Consider the following 16257-nt stretch of genomic DNA (forward strand, 5'->3'; position numbering starts at 1 on the left):
ACCTCCACCTTTGCTCTGTCAACCTCAATCCCCTTACTTGAAATCCGGTGTCCAAGAACAATGCCTTCTGTAACCATAAAATGGCATTTTTCCCAATTTAAAACAAGATTCGATTCTTGACACCGTTTCAAGACAAGAGATAAATGTTTAAGAAAGGATTCAAAAGAATTACCAAAAATAGAAAAGTCATCCATAAATATCTCAATAAACTTTTCAACCATATCAGAAAAAATTGAAAGCATACACCTCTGAAAAGTTGCTGGAGCATTGCAAAGTCCAAATGGAATTCTCCTGTAGGCAAATACTCCAAAGGGGCATGTGAATGCTGTCTTCTCTTGATCTTGAGGGTCCACTGCAATTTGATTATATCTAGAATATCCATCTAGAAAACAATAAAAAGCATGACCAGCTAACCTCTCAAGCATCTGATCAATGAAAGGCAGGGGGAAATGATCCTTCCTTGTAGCAGTGTTGAGCCTCCTGTAGTCTATGCACATTCTCCATCCTGTGACTGTTCTTATAGGAATAAGCTCATTCTTTTCATTCTTGATCACTGTCATCCCTCCTTTCTTGGGAACTACCTGCACAGAAATTACCCAAGGACTGTCAGAAATAGGGTAAATAATACCTGCTTCCCATAATTTCATTACCTCTTTTTGGACCACCTCTTTCATAGTTGGATTGAGTCTCCTTTGTGGTTGCACAACTGGTTTGGCATCATCTTCAAGGAGAATCTTGTTCATACACTTGGTTGGACTAATCCCTTTCAAGTCACTAATGGTCCACCCAAGAGCTGTTTTATGGCTCTTGAGTACTGAAACAAGCGCCTCTTCCTCTTCAGGCTTCAGGGAAGAGCTAATAATTACTGGATATGAATCATTTCCACCCAAGAACACATATTTCAGAGAAGGGGATAAGGGTTTGAGCTCAAGCCTGGGGGCTTTCTCCTCATTGATTGGCGTGTTCATCAGCTCCTTTTGGGGTGTGAATCGTCAACTTCAACTAATTCACACTCAGAAATAGGATCCAGAACATCATTAAGTACCTCAGTTTTCAGTACTTCTTGAACAAGTGGTTCAATAACATCTATTTTCATACACCCCTCAGAATCATTGGGGTGCTTGAGGGCTTCAAAAACATTTAGGACCACCTGTTCTTCATTGACCCTCAGGGTTAATTCACCCTTTTGCACATCAATCAGAGCTCTACCTGTAGCTAAAAAGGGTCTACCAAGTATAATAGAGGGTTTTACCTCCTCTTCCATGTCTAATATAACAAAATCAACAGGGAAAATAAATGGTCCTACTTTAACAAGTAAATCTTCAACCACACCCACAGGTAATTTAATAGAAAGATCAGCAAGTTGAAGAGAAATATGAGTGGGTTTTACCTCCTCAATTTGAAGCTTTTTCATCACTGAAAGTGGCATGAGGTTGATACTAGCTCCAAGATCACATAAAGCTCTCTGAATGCCGACTTCTCCAATGGTGCAAGGAATGACAAAGCTCCCTGGGTCTGGCATCTTCTCAGGAAGGGTGTGTTGAATAATAGCACTGCATTCCTTGGTTAACACCACGGTTTCTTGCTCCTTCCAATTCCTCTTATGGGTCAACAACTCTTTCATAAATTTAGCATAGAGATGCATTTGCTCCAGAGCCTCTGCAAAAAGAATGTTAATCTGCAGCTTCTTGAAGACATCTAAAAATTTAGAGAATTGCTTTTCTTTGGACGCCTTCTGAAGCCTCTGAGGATATGGCATTTTTGGCTTGTATTCAGGGGCCTTTGGTAAGGTGGGATAAGTGTCAAGAGAGTCAGGGAACGGGTTGTCTGCCCGCTTAGGAGGGGCGTGCTCCACTTCTTCCTTCTTCTCCTCTAGAGCTTCCTTTTCAACTAGATCTTCATTGACCTTGGTCTCAGAACCAGCCACCTTACCACTTCTCAATTGAATAGCCTTGCAATCTTCTCTTGGGTTCACCACTGTATCACCAGGGAATGTATTTGAAGACCTTTCATGTAATTGCTTGCTCATTTGACCCATTTGCACCTCCAAGTTTCTAATGGAGGCTCTAGTTTCTTGGATGAAACTCATCATCATCTCCCATTTAGAATCTTCTTGGGATTTAGAATTTGCCTGCTGAGGTGGTTATTGTTGCTAAGACTAAAATTGGTAGTTATTATGGTTGTTCTGTTGAAAACCACCCTGAGAACTATTGTTGAAGTTCTGAGGTCTCTGAGGTTGATCTCTCCACCCAAAATTTGGGTGATTCCTCCATCCCTGATTGTATGTCTTAGAATATGGATCATTGTTGGGATTTCTAGGATCACTCCCCATGTAATTCACCTGTTCAGAAGAGGGTTGAGCATAATCATAATTATCATTTTGCATAAAGTTACCTGTCATGTCATAGGAGGTATCTTGGGGTGGATTTTGAGTGTTGATAGCTGAGACTTGTATGGCACCCATCTGTTGAGTAAGTAGATTTATCTGCTGAGACATAAGCTTGTTCTGAGCAAGAAGAGCATTAATAGCTTCTACTTCCAACACACCTCTCTTTTGAGAGGTCTCAGAGTTCACAGGATTCCTGTTAGATGAGTAGAGATATTGGTTGCTTGCAACTAATTCAATCAGCTCAATAATCTCCTCTGGTGTCTTCTTCTTGTGTAATGAACCACTTGCAGAAGTATCTAAGCTCATCTTGGACATCTCACCCAAGCCTTCATAAAAGATATCCAGTTGGGTCCATTTGGAGAACATGTATGGAGGGCATTGCCTAGTCAGTAGCTTGTATCTCTCCCAAGCTTCATAAAGAGTCTCACCCTCCTTCTGTTTGAAAGTCTGAACCTCCAACCTAAGCTTAGTCAGCTTTTTTGGTGGGAAAAATTTAGTGAGAAATTCAGTAACGATCTTTTTCCAAGTATTCAGACTCTCCTTTGGTTGGGAATCTAGCCATACCTTTGCTTTATCCCTCAGAGCAAACGGGAAAAGCATGAGTCTGTACACCTCTGGATTCACTCCATTTGTCTTCACAGTATCACATATCTGCAGAAAATCAAATATGAACTGATTTGGATCTTCATGAGGAAGTCCATGATACTGGCAATTTTGTTGCACCAAGGTGACTAATTGTGGCTTCAACTCAAAGTTATTTGCATTTATAGGAGGCATCACAATACTTTTTCCATAAAGATCCGCAGTAGGGGCAGAATAAGAGCCAAGCACTCTCCTCTGTTGATCATCCCCATTCGGATTTACCACATTGGCATTAGCATTATTATTTGCCATAGTGGATTCTGCAGCCTTGCAAAGTCTTGCTTGTTGTAAACGTTGCCTGAAAGTTCTTTCAGGTTCAGGATCAAAGTCTAAGAGATGTTCTTTGTCTCTGTTCCTGCGCATAAACAACCAGAAGACAAGAAAATATGGGACTCTCTACGTCAGAGTGTAGAGAAGTCCCTGTGAGATAACATGTATAAAATAATAAAATAAAAATATTAAATAAAAATTCGAAAATTTTTAAAAATAAAATAAACAGGAAAAATTAAAATAAGAATAAAAATAAATAGAGAACACCAAACTTAATTTCAGAAATTAAAAAAAAAATATTAGTGCTATCTATTTTTTTATTATTTATTTAAATAAATTTTTTTTTTATAAAGGCAAAAATAAAACAAACTAATATAATAAAAAAATAATGAAAGGAAACCAAAAATTGAAAATAAAAGAAATTGAAAATAAAAATAAAATAAAAATGAAAATAATTAAAAAAATTAAAAACGGACGAAAGAAGGAAAAGAAAAAAAATAAAAAAAAAGTAAAAGAAAATCGAAAGCAAAAAGGAAGTAAAAAGAAAACAGGGGAGGGGGGCAAGGGACGTGCTAACGGAAGGAGAGATAAAGGGAAAAAGTAAAAAAAATTAAAATTAATAATAATAGAAAACTAATTAAAAGAAAAATTATCTAATCTAAGCAATCAAATAACTAATAGTTGTTAATCACTATCAATCCTCGGTAACGGCGCCAAAAACTTGGTGTGGTATTTGTAACCCACTAACTTACTGGTAAGTGCACCGGGTCGTACCAAGTAATACCTTACGTGAGTAAGGGTCGATCCCACAAGAATTGATGGATTAAGCAACAATAGCGTTTGATAGGATTAGTTAGAGAAACAGAGAAGAGTAATTGAGAGTTCAAAAGCATTAAACAATAAAGAAGAGTTTGAAGACAGGCAGGTGAATATGTGAGGAATAAAATATTGAGAAGGCAGTTAAGATTTCAGAGTTATCTATTTTCTGAATTGACTTTTCTTATTAACTATTTTAATCATGCAAGATTTAATTCATGGCAAACTATTTGTGACTAGACCCTAATTCCTTAGACCTTCCTAGTCTCCTCTAAAATTCATCAACTGCCAATTCCTTGGTCAATTAATTCCAATTAGAGGGTGATGATCAAATTACAGTTTATATGCCACAAGAATCCTAATTGTCCAAAAATAAAGGGATTATATGTCACGTATCCCGTTAAATACAAACAATTAGAAATTCAGGATAATATGTTTTCAAGCTATTGTTCAAGTAAAGAGCTTTTCCAAGTTATACAAGAACTCAAATAGAACATGGGTCATACTTCCGTTCCACCCAAATTCATAAAATAAAGAACGAAAAAAATTATTGAAATATAAATCAAAACATGAATTAAAATGGAAAAATAATATTATCAATCCATACAATAGACAGAGCACCTAACCTTAACAATGGAGGATTAGTTGCTCATGGAATATGAGATGTAAATTTGTATAGAATAATGTTGTGGAATGTACAGTTCTGGAACCACCCTATTGGGATTCCTTTTATAACTAATCCTAATAATTTAAAAATCAAATATCTAAAATTAAAATAAAAATAATATCTTTTTCTAAAATATATGATTTGAATTTAAATTCGAATTAATTAACAAGTCTTCAGCTGATGGGTGGGGACCACTTGATTTGTCCCTTTTGCAGCTTCTAATCTGTGATTTCTGGGCTAAAAACTGGGTCAAAACAGCTCAAAAATCGCCCCCAGCATTTTTCTGCGTTTTCTGCACGTGGCGCATGTCACGCGTACGCGTCAGTCACGCGCACGCGTTGATGGTTCTTTTTCGTGAGTCACGCGGACGCGTCGGTCATGCGTTCGCGTCATTTGTGCAGATTCCATTCCGCGCGGTCGCGTGAGCCATGCGTTCGCGTCGGTATTCGCTGGTCATCTACTTGGATTCTTCTCTTTCTCTGCAGAAACTTCATCAAATTCATTCAAATGCTACCTAAAATGAATAAAATTGTACAAAACTCAAAATAGCATCCATAGTGGCCAAAATATAATTAATTTTTAATTAAATTCAACAAGTTAGATGCAAATTCACTAGGAAAAGATAGGAAAGATGCTCACGCATCACTTTCCAGCCCATTTACCACTTAGTCCACCGCCTCTTTGAGCGCCTGGACAAGATGGAGTGCCGCAACCAGTGGCGATATGAGCGGTCTGAGCGTCGCAGCAAGCAACGCTATGAGCATCTGAAGCTAATGATCAGGACAAGACACACTGACATCCCCTCCGAGTCTGACACACCATCAGAGCCATCTGAGGAGGAGGCGGATGAGCATGAGGAGGATGCACGGGCAGAGGATGAGCAGGCAGAGCCCCAGCATGAGGAGCCTCCGCATACCCAGCTAGCATATTCACCGGCCCCTATACAGGCAGAGCCTCAGGCACCTTCATTGCCAGAGCCTATAGAGACAGCATCAGCACACCCTTCTGGAGGTGACGACTCTTCACACCCAACCTGACTGAGCATCGAAGACGATGCTATTATCTAAGTGTGGGAGAGGTCGCCGTCTCTGGCGGACTTTATTTTGGTGAACTACTTTCAGACTCTTTTCATCCTATTTTATTTCTTTTTCTGTATTTTTACTTTTTATTTTATTTTATCCTATTTTCCTTTCAGTACTTGCACATTTTCTTTTGCTGTATTTCTGTTTATTTCGACTTTATTACATTTTGCACTTTGGGCTGTATATATCTTAGATATTTAGCTTGATTTGCACTCTTAGTTTATTAGTTGTGATATAGAAAATATGAATTATTTAGTTTAGTTTACCCTTTCTAGTATATGAGAATTTGGTTTAATTGAAAATAGAGAGTAAACTAGAAATTTTTAGATTTTCATAATCACAACAACCCACTTAGCATATATATATATATATATATATATATAGTAATAAATGTTGGTAATTTGACGATATTTTTCAAAGGATGTATTTATTTCTTTACAAAAGCCATTCAAGGATTCACATTGATTGAGTTGGAACTCTTTATTCTTACTTTCATGATATACATAAATAATATATAGTTTTTGAGCCAAAGAACACACAACATGTGAGATTTGAGCTTAATTGCATGGTTACATTATTTAACCATAGTTTTCATTCCTGTGTGTTTCTTCACTATGAGTGCAATCTTTTACTTTGTTCCATTCTATATGTCCAATATAGAATGTATTTACATACTTGCATATGATTGAGGCCATTACTTGTTTTTGCTCACTTATCCCAAATAAGCCTACCTTTTTAAGTCACCCTTGTTAGCCACCTTGAACCTTTTAATCCTCATTTATTCTGTATTTTATCACATCACTAGCCTTAAGTAGAAAAATAAATTAATTACACCCAAATTGAATCTTTGGTTAGCTTAAGATAGAGATTATGTATCCACTAAGTGTGGGAAAACTGTGGGAACAATGGTTGATAGGAAAGTGTTAAATTGACACAATACTTGGAATTTGGGTGCATGCTCATGTGAAACTTAAATAATTAAAATACCATGTGCATTGATATTTTATGTTTATGTTATAAAAAAAATCTCTTTAAGTAAATAAATAAATAAGGGGACAAAATTACCCCCAATAATGAGTTTAGTAAAAAGATCAATGCACATAGGATAAAATTAAAAATAATTTGATGCATGAGTATGTGATACAAAAGTGGGAAAATTGGGTAGTTAGGCATAATTTTATAATTGTATAAAGTATGTATATGTTAGGTGAGATCTTAGACTAATCAAGGATTCAATTTATAGCTCACTTAGCCATGTATATATATCCTCACCTTTGCCTTAACCCCATTACAACCTTGAAAAGACCTCATGATATTTGTATGTATACATTAAATATTTGTTGATTGGTTAGATGAAGAACAAAGTTTTAGAAAGCAAGACTAGAGAAGAGTAGAGTGATTAACCCCAAACACTGAGTGATTAGAGTGTATATACAAATTCAGTGAGGGTTCAAAAGCTCATTTCCATATATCCAATTTTGATCACTGTTTATCTTGCAAGTTTGTGAACTCTTTTGATTAACTCAACTCAATTGTGAATGTATTTTAATATGATTTGGCCTTTGGTTATGCATATATGATTCTTTGAAAATTTAACTCAATTTAACCACATGTAAGATTTATATATCTATGTGGATAGTAATTAGAATTGCATGATTCATTTAGGTAGCTTGCATTTAGGTAGATTGCATTGCATAGATTCCACCATTCTACCTTCACTCTTTTTCAGTTTCTCTTAAGTTGAGCATGAGGACATGCTAATGTTTAAGTGCGGGGAGGTTGATAAACCACTATTTTATGATTTATCTTGTGCTCAATTGAGTGGTTTTTATCAATTCTTCACCCACTTATTCATATAATTTGCATGGTTTTACAATTCCTTCCTTATTATGTGATACATATGAAAACATGTTTCCTAAGCCTTAAAAATGTTAATTTTAATTATCCTTTATTACCATTCGATGTCGTGATATGTGTGTTAAGTATTTTCAGGCTTTATAGGGCAGGAATGGCTTAGAGGATAGAAAAGAAACATGCAAAAATGGAAGGAACGCACAAAATGGAGTTTTAAAGAAAATGGCAGCGACGCGCACGTGTGACCTACGCGTACGCGTGACTGACGCCACGTGCAGAAAGTTGCAGAAGTCACCCCCAGCGATTTCTGGGCTCCTTTCGGCCCAAATCCAAGCCCAGAAACACAAAATGGAGGCTGGAGAATGAGGGAATCAAATAATTCATCAATCATTCAAGACAATTAGAGATTTTAGATGTAGTTTCTAGAGAGAGAGGCTCTCTCCTCTCTCTTAGGTGTTAGGATTACGATTTCTTCATTTTCTCAATTCCAGGTTCAATGTTCTTTAATTTAGTTTCTTTTCTACTTTTAATTGTCTTAGTATTCTGCTTTATCTATTTCCCTTATTGATTACTTACGTTGCCAAATTGGGTTATGAATTCCTATGTTTAATTTGATTTCCTATTTAATACAATTCGAGGTATTTCAGATTTATGGTTGCTTTCTTCTATTTATGATATAAATAATTTGGATTTTTCCCCGTTTGGCTTTGGTTGAGTAATTGGTGACACTTGAATTGTCAAACTCAGCTGTTGATTGAAAATTGGAAATTGCTGATTGATTTGGATCCCTCTAAAGCTAATCTTTCCATAGGAGTTGACTAGGACTTGAGGAATCAAATTGATTAGTCTACTTGACTTTTCTTTATTTAGTAAGGGTTAACTAAGTGGGAGCAATAACAATTCTCATCACACCTGATAAGGATAACTAGGATGGGATTTCCAGTTCTCATACCTTGCCAAGAGTTTTTCTAGTTATTAATTTACTTCCTTGCCAATTTATTTCATTGTTCCCTATTTCAAAAACCCAAAAATATACCTTTTTCCATAACCAATAATAAATCATACTACCCTGCAATTCCTTGAGAGACGACCCGAGGTTTGAATACTTCAGTTATCAATTTTATTAGGGGTTTGTTACTTGTGACAACCAAAACTTTTGTACGAAAGGATTCTCTGTTGGTTTAGAAGTTATACTTACAACGTGATTATTTGTGAAAATTATTTACTAGCAAAAGTCCGTTCGTCATGATTCGTTTGTGGTGGAGTGTGGAGTTGTCCGATATGCCCATAGGACTTGTGGGAGCTCTTCAGCCTAGGCTCTCTTCGCGTCCTGTAATCTCCATTTTAACCCAGCCAGTATGACTTTGTTGGCAGCTTCTGCTTGTCCATTAGCCTGGGGGTGTTCTACGGACGTGAATTGGTGCTTTATTTTCAAGTCGGCCACCAATTTTCTGAAGCCTGCGTCTGTAAATTGGGTGCCATTGTCTGTGGTGATGGAGTAAGGAACCCCAAACCTTGTAACAATATTTCTGTACAAGAATTTTCGATTTCTTTGAGCAGTGGCATTAGTTAGGGGCTCTGCCTCAATCCATTTTGTGAAGTAATCCACCCCTACAATGAGGAACTTGACTTGTCCCGATCCTTGGAGAAAGGGTCCGAGGAGGTCGAGTCCCCACTTTGCGAACGGCCAAGGTGATGTTACACTGATGAACTCCTCTGGTGGTGCAATGTGAAAGTTAGCATGTTTCTGACATGGTGGACATGTCTTTATGAACTCTGTTGCTTCCTTTTGTAAAGTTGGCCAATAGAATCAGGCTCGGAGTACTTTTTTGGTGAGAGCTTGTGCTCTGAGATGGTTGCCACAAATGCCATTGTGATCTCTTCTAAAACTTCCTTTGTGTTGGAAGTCGGCACACATTTTAACAGTGGTGTTGAAATCCCTCTTTTGTATAGAGTATTGTTTATGATGGTGTAGTATTGTGCCTCTCATTTTAACCTCTTTGCCTCCTTTTTATCTGCAGGGAGTATTTCTGATTTGAGGTAGTTAATTATGGGAATCATCCATCCTTGATCCAGATCGGTTATGGCTAGGACCTTTTCTACTTCCGAAATTGACGGGTTCTGTAGTATCTCCTGAATGAGGCTTCAATTATTGCCCCCTGGTTTGGTACTGGCTAGTTTTGAAAGTGCATCAGCTCGAGCATTTTGCTCCCGGGGTATGTGGCAGACCTCGTATTGCCCGAGTTATCCGAGCTGTTCCCTGGTTTTGTCCAAGTACTTTTTCATGGTGGGATCCTTGGCTTGGTAGCTTCCTGCTATTTGCGATGTGACTATTTGTGAGTCGCTGAAGATGATAAGCTTTTGAGCTCCGACCTCCTTAGCCAGCTTCAAACCAGCTAGTAATGCCTCATATTCAGCCTGATTGTTTGAGGCAGGGAACTCGAACTTAAGGGAAAGTTCGATTTGGGTTCCCTGATTACTTTCTATTATTACTCCTGTCCCGCTTCCAGTTTTGTTCGAGGAGCTGTCTACGTAGAGATTCCATTCTGTAGGAATTTCTGGGGTGTCAGTAAACTCTGCAATGAAGTCAGCCGGGTACTGTAATTTGATGGCTGTCCGTGCTTCATATTGAATGTCGAATTCAGACAACTCGACTGCCCATTGCAAGATTCTACCTGCCAAATCTGTTTTCTGAAAAATGCCTTTTATGGGCTGGCTGGTCCGAACCTTGATGATGTGGGCTTGAAAATATGGGCAAAGTCACCGAGATGTTAGTATGAGAGCATAGGCGAATTTTTCTATTTTTTGGTAGTTCAGTTCGGACCCTTGTAGTGCTTTGCTGATAAAGTATATAGGTTGCTATCCGCTTTCGTCCTCTCTAACCAGTGTTGAGGCTACTGTCCGATTTCCTACTGCGAGGTACAATACAAGTGGTTCTCCTTCCCATGGCTGAGTTAGAATAGGTGGTTGTCCCAGGAACCTTTTAAAATCCTGGAAAGCCTGCTCGCACTCCGTTGTCCATTCAAACTTCTTTCCCTTCTGTTCATATCCTGGGTCGAGATGTACGACCCGGGCTACTTGAAGACAAAGCGACCGACCTGTTCAGGTCTGGAAACCCCGATCTCTTCTCAAAGAGGTCGGCCAAATCGAGAATAGAGGCCCGAAGCAAGCCCAAATAGAGGAACACGATCCAAAACCAAAGGCAGCCCAAGCCTAGAAGGATAAGGGCAGTTCCCTTAAAGATAAAGATGACTTCACTCAAAGATAAGATTAGATAACTATCTTATCCCCAGAAAGATCACTCTACAAACATTATAAATACACTGGAGCACCCAGGTATAAATCATACTCTGATTCTACTAAAAACCTGCTTAATACCCTTGCTAACTTAAGCAGCGGAGTCCCTTGCAGGTACCACCACCCTCCGGTGACGAAGGATCAGCATCACCCACAATTCGGACACATCAGCGCCGATCAGTACAGAAGATATTGTCCGAGATCGACCTACAGTTTCAGGTAACCCTCAGAACACCTTCCTTAGAGTAGCGTAGAAGAGGAGAGATCTTATTGCTGATCCAGCTAAAAATCTGGACAAGGCTGCCAATCTTCCATTGAGTTGTTGTACCTCCTTGACACAGGTCGGGCTTTTCATGTTGAGTATAGCCCGACATTTATCCGGATTTGACTCGATTCCTCTTTGTGTGAGCATGAAACCCAAGAATTTTCTAGCTTCTACTGTGAAGGTGCATTTTGCAGGGTTAAGTCGCATGCCATGTCTTCTTATGGTGTCGAATACTTGGGTGAGATCGGATAGTAACGATTCCTCGCTCTATGTCTTTACTAACATGTCGTCCACGTATACTTCCATGACTTTTTCGATATGGTCTGTGAAGAATTTATTCATTAATCTTTGATAAGTGGCTCCTGCATTTTTGAGTCCGAATGGCATGACGACGTAGCAGTAGTTTGCTTTTGGGGTTAAGAATGAGGTTTTTTCTTGATCAGGTGAGTACATAGGGATTTGATTGTATCCTAAATAGTCATCCATAAATGAGAGGTATTTGTATCTGGAGGAGTGATGAGCGGATAATTTATACGCTTTTTGGCATTGTTTTTAGTATGTTTTTAGTAGGATCTAGTTACTTTTAGGGATGTTTTCATAAGTTTTTATGTTAAATTCACATTTCTGGACTTTACTATGAGTTTGTGTGTTTTTCTGTGATTTCAGGTATTTTCTGGCTGAAATTGAGGGACTTGAGCAGAAATCATATTCAGAGGTTGAAAAAGGACTGCTGATGCTGTTGGATTCTGACCTCCCTGCACTCAAAATGGATTTTCTGGAGCTACAGAACTCGAAATGGCGCGCTTCCAATTGCGTTGGAAAGTAGACATCCAGGGCTTTCCAGCAATATATAATGTTCCATACTTTGGCCAAGAATTGATGACGTAAACTGGCGTTCAACGCCAGCCTTCTGCCCAAATCTGGCGTCCAGCGCCAGAAAAGGATCCAAAACCAGAGTTGAACGCCCAAACTGGCACAGAAACTGGTGTTCAACTCCACAAATGGCCTCTGCACGTGCAACACTTAAGCTCAGCCCAAACACACACCAAGTGGGCCCCGGAAGTGGATTTATGCATCAATTACTTACTCATGTAAACCCTAGTGACTAGTTTATTATAAATAGGACCTTTTACTATTGTATTAGGCATCTTTGGATTACCTTATGATCCTTTGATCACGTTTCAGGGGGCTGGCCATCTCGGCCATGCCTGGACCTTCACTTATGTATTTTTAACGGTAGAGTTTCTACACTCCATAGATTAAGGTGTGGAGCTCTACTGTTCCTCAAAGATTAATGCAAGTACTACTGTTTTCTATTCAATTCTTCTTATTTCGCTTCTAAGATATCCATTCGCACCCAAGAACATGATGAAGGTAATGATTATGTGTGACGCTCATCATCCTTCTCCCTTATGAACGCGTGCCTGACAAACACTTCCGTTCTACATGAAATAAGCTAGAATGAGTATCTCTTAGATCTCCTAACCGGAATCTTCGTGGCGTAAGCTAGAATGATGGCGGCATTCAAGAGAATCCGGAAAGTCTAAACCTTGTCTGTGGTATTCCGAGTAGGATTCAATGATTGAATGACTGTGACGAGCTTCAAACTCGTGAGTGTTGGGCGTTAGTGACAGACGCAAAAGGAGGGTGAATCCTATTCCAGCATGATCGAGAACCGACAGATGAATAGCCGTGCCGTGACAGGGTGCGTGAGCATATGATTCACTGAGAGGAGGGGATGTAGCCACTGACAACGGTGATGCCCTTGCAAACAGCCAGCCATGGAAAGGAGTAAGACTGATTGGATGAAGATAGCAGGAAAGCAGAGGTTCAGAGGAACGAAAAGCATCTCCATTCGCTTATCTGAAATCCCTGCCAATGAATCTACATAAGTATCTCTATCCCTTTTATTGTTTATTTTAATCTAATAAAGTATCATGCTTAAATCCGCCTGACTGAGATTTACAAGGTGACCATAGCTTGCTTCAAGCCAACAATCTCTGTGGGATCGACCCTTACTCACGTAAGGTTTATTACTTGGACGACCCAGTACACTTGCTGGTTAGTTGAACGGAGTTGTGTCCACACATAGTAAAGAGCCATAATAATGATTCCATACAATAACAAAGAGTACTACATTAATGTGATCACAATTTCGTCCACCAAGTTTTTGGCACCGTTGCCGGGGATTGTTCGTGTTTGGACAACTGACGGTTCATCTTGTTGCTCAGATTAGGTAATTTTCTTTTCGTTTTCTTTTCAAAAATATTTTCAAAAATATTTCTAAAATTTTCTCATCTGTTTTCGAAAAAAATAAAAAAGTTTTCAAAAAAATTTTATTCAAGATTTTTAAGAATGAATTCTAGTGTTTAATGAAGCATGTAAAGCCTGGCTGGCTGTAAAGCCATGTCTAAATTTATTTGGACTGAGGCTTGCAATTTGTTATAAAGAGCAATATACTCTCGTGTTAAAGACTAAAGCTTGGCTGGCCATTGGCCATGTCTAGTGTTTTGGACTGGAGCTTTTATTGAAAGCTTGGCTGGCTAGTGAGCCATGTCTAATTCCTGGACTGAAGCTTTAGACTAACATAGCAAGATTCCTGGAATTCATATTAAAAATTTTGGAATCCTTATTTTCCTTTTTCAATTAATTTTTGAAAAATAAGAAAAAAAATCCAAAAAAACTAGAAAATCATAAAAATCAAAAATATTTTGTGTTTCTTATTTGAGTCTTGAGTCATATCATAAGTTTGGTGTCACTTGTATATGCATCTTGCATTTTTTCGAAAATATCATGCATTCATAGTGTTCTTCATGATCTTCAAGTTGTTCTTGGTAAGTCTTCTTGTTTGATCTTGATGATTTTTTGTTTTGTGTCTTTTCATGTTTATCATATGCATTCTTGAATTCTTAGAGCGTAAGCATTAAAGAATTCTAAGTTTGGTGTCTTGCATGTTTTCTTTGCATTAAAGATTTTTCAAAATTGTGTCTTGATGTTCATCATGACATTCAAAGTGTTCTTGGTGTTCATCTTGACATTCATAGCATTCTTGCATGCATTCATTGTTTTGATCTAAAAATTTCATGCATTGCATATTTTTCATGTTTTTCATAAAAATTTCAAAAATCAAAAAAATATCTTTCCCTTTTTTCTCTCATCAAATTCGAAAATTTGGATTGACTTTTTCAAAAATTTTTTAAATCAATTTGTTTCTCATGAGTCAAATCAAATTTTCAATTTGAAAATCTTATCTTTTTCAAAATCTTTTTCAAAAATCAAATCTTTTTCAAAAATTCTTAGTTATTTTCGAAAATTCCAAAAATATTTTTCAAAAATCTTTTTCTTATTTTTATACCAAATTTTCGAAAATAACTTAATCAATTAATGTTTTGATTCAAAAATTTGAAGTTTGTTACTTGCTTGTTAAGAAAGATTCAAACTTTGAATTCTAGAATCATATCTTGTGATTTCTTATGAATCAAGTCATTAATTGTGATTTCAAAAATCAAATCTTTTTCAAAAACTAATTTCTATCATATCTTTTCAAAAATATCTTCTTATCTTATCTTTTTCAAAAATATCTTTTCAAAATATCTCTTCTAACTTCCTAACTTCTTATCTTTTCAAAATTTGTTTCAACTAACTAACTAACTTTTTGTTTGTTTCTTAACTTTTTCAAAACTACCTAACTAACTCTCTCTCTCTAATTTTCGAAAATATCTCCCTCTTTTTCAAAAATTTCTTTTTAATTAACTAATTATTTTTATTTTCTATTTTTGATTTCAAAAATTTTCGAAAATTACTAACATTTTTCAAAAAACCATTTTCGAAAATCACTAACTCTTTTTCAAAAATATTTTCGAAAATTCTCCCTCTCCCATCTCATTCTATTTATTCATTCATATACTAACATCTCATCTCACATCTCAAAGCCTCCTCACAGTTGTGTTTCTTCCATTACATTACTTTCTTTGTCTCCCCCTCTTTTCTTCCACTCACAAAGGGATCCCTATACTGTGGTATAAAGGATCTCTATTATTATTATTATCATTTTTCTGTCCATTCTTCCTTGTATTATGAGCAGGAGCAAGGATAAGAACATTCTTGTGGAAGCAGATCCAGAACCTGAAAGGACTCTGAAGAGAAAATTAAAGAGAAGCTAAAATACAACAATCCAGAGATAACCTTTCAGAAATTTTCGAACAGGCAGAGGAGATGGCAGCCGAAAATAATAATAATGTAAGGAAGATGCTTGGTGACTTTACTGCACCTAATTCCAATTTACATGGAAGAAGCATCTCCATTCCTACCATTGGAGCAAACAACTTTGAGCTGAAACCTCAATTAGTTTCTCTGATGCAGCAGAACTGCAAGTTTCATGGACTTCCATCTGAAGATCCTTTTCAGTTCTTAACTGAATTCTTGCAGATATGTGATACTGTTAAGACTAATGGAATAGATCCTGAAGTCTACAGGCTCATGCTTTTCCCTTTTGCTGTAAGAGACAGAGCTAGATTATGGTTGGATTCTCAACCCAAAGACAGCCTGAACTCTTGGGATAAGCTGGTCACGGCTTTCTTAGCCAAGTGCTTTCCTCCTCAAAAGCTGAGCAAGCTTAGAGCTGATGTTCAAACCTTCAGACAAAAAGAAGGTGAATCCCTCTATGAAGCTTGGGAAAGATACAAACAGTTGACCAAAAAGTGTCCTTCTGACATGCTTTCAGAATGGACCATCCTGGATATATTCTATGATGGTTTATCTGAGCTATCAAAAATGTCACTGGACACTTCTGCAGGTGGATCCATTCACCTAAAGAAAATGCCTGCAGAAGCTCAAGAACTCATTGACATGGTTGCTAATAACCAGTTCATGTACACTTCTGAAAGGAATCCCGTGAGCAATGGGATGCCTATAAAGAAGGGAGTTCTTGAAGTTGATACTCTGAATGCCATATTGGCTCAGAACAAAATATTGA

The 16257-nt window shown here is 37.5% G+C and overlaps 2 non-coding genes across 2 annotated transcripts; one reads left to right on the forward strand and one right to left on the reverse strand.

The window, feature by feature from the left end:
• The first annotated feature begins 2753 nt into the window (after window positions 1-2753).
• On the forward strand, window positions 2754-2857 carry LOC148575015 (small nucleolar RNA R71). The gene has a single exon (XR_015906257.1). It is a non-coding gene; the product is annotated as a small nucleolar RNA R71 (small nucleolar RNA).
• Window positions 2858-15893: 13036 nt separating this feature from the next.
• LOC148575016 (small nucleolar RNA R71) lies at window positions 15894-16001 on the reverse strand. The gene has a single exon (XR_015905964.1). It is a non-coding gene; the product is annotated as a small nucleolar RNA R71 (small nucleolar RNA).
• Window positions 16002-16257: the final 256 nt, after the last annotated feature.

This window comes from Arachis ipaensis, chromosome B2, assembly GCF_059453495.1.
Source record: "Arachis ipaensis isolate K30076 ecotype BB chromosome B2, ASM5945349v1, whole genome shotgun sequence".
NCBI lineage: Eukaryota > Viridiplantae > Streptophyta > Magnoliopsida > Fabales > Fabaceae > Arachis > Arachis ipaensis.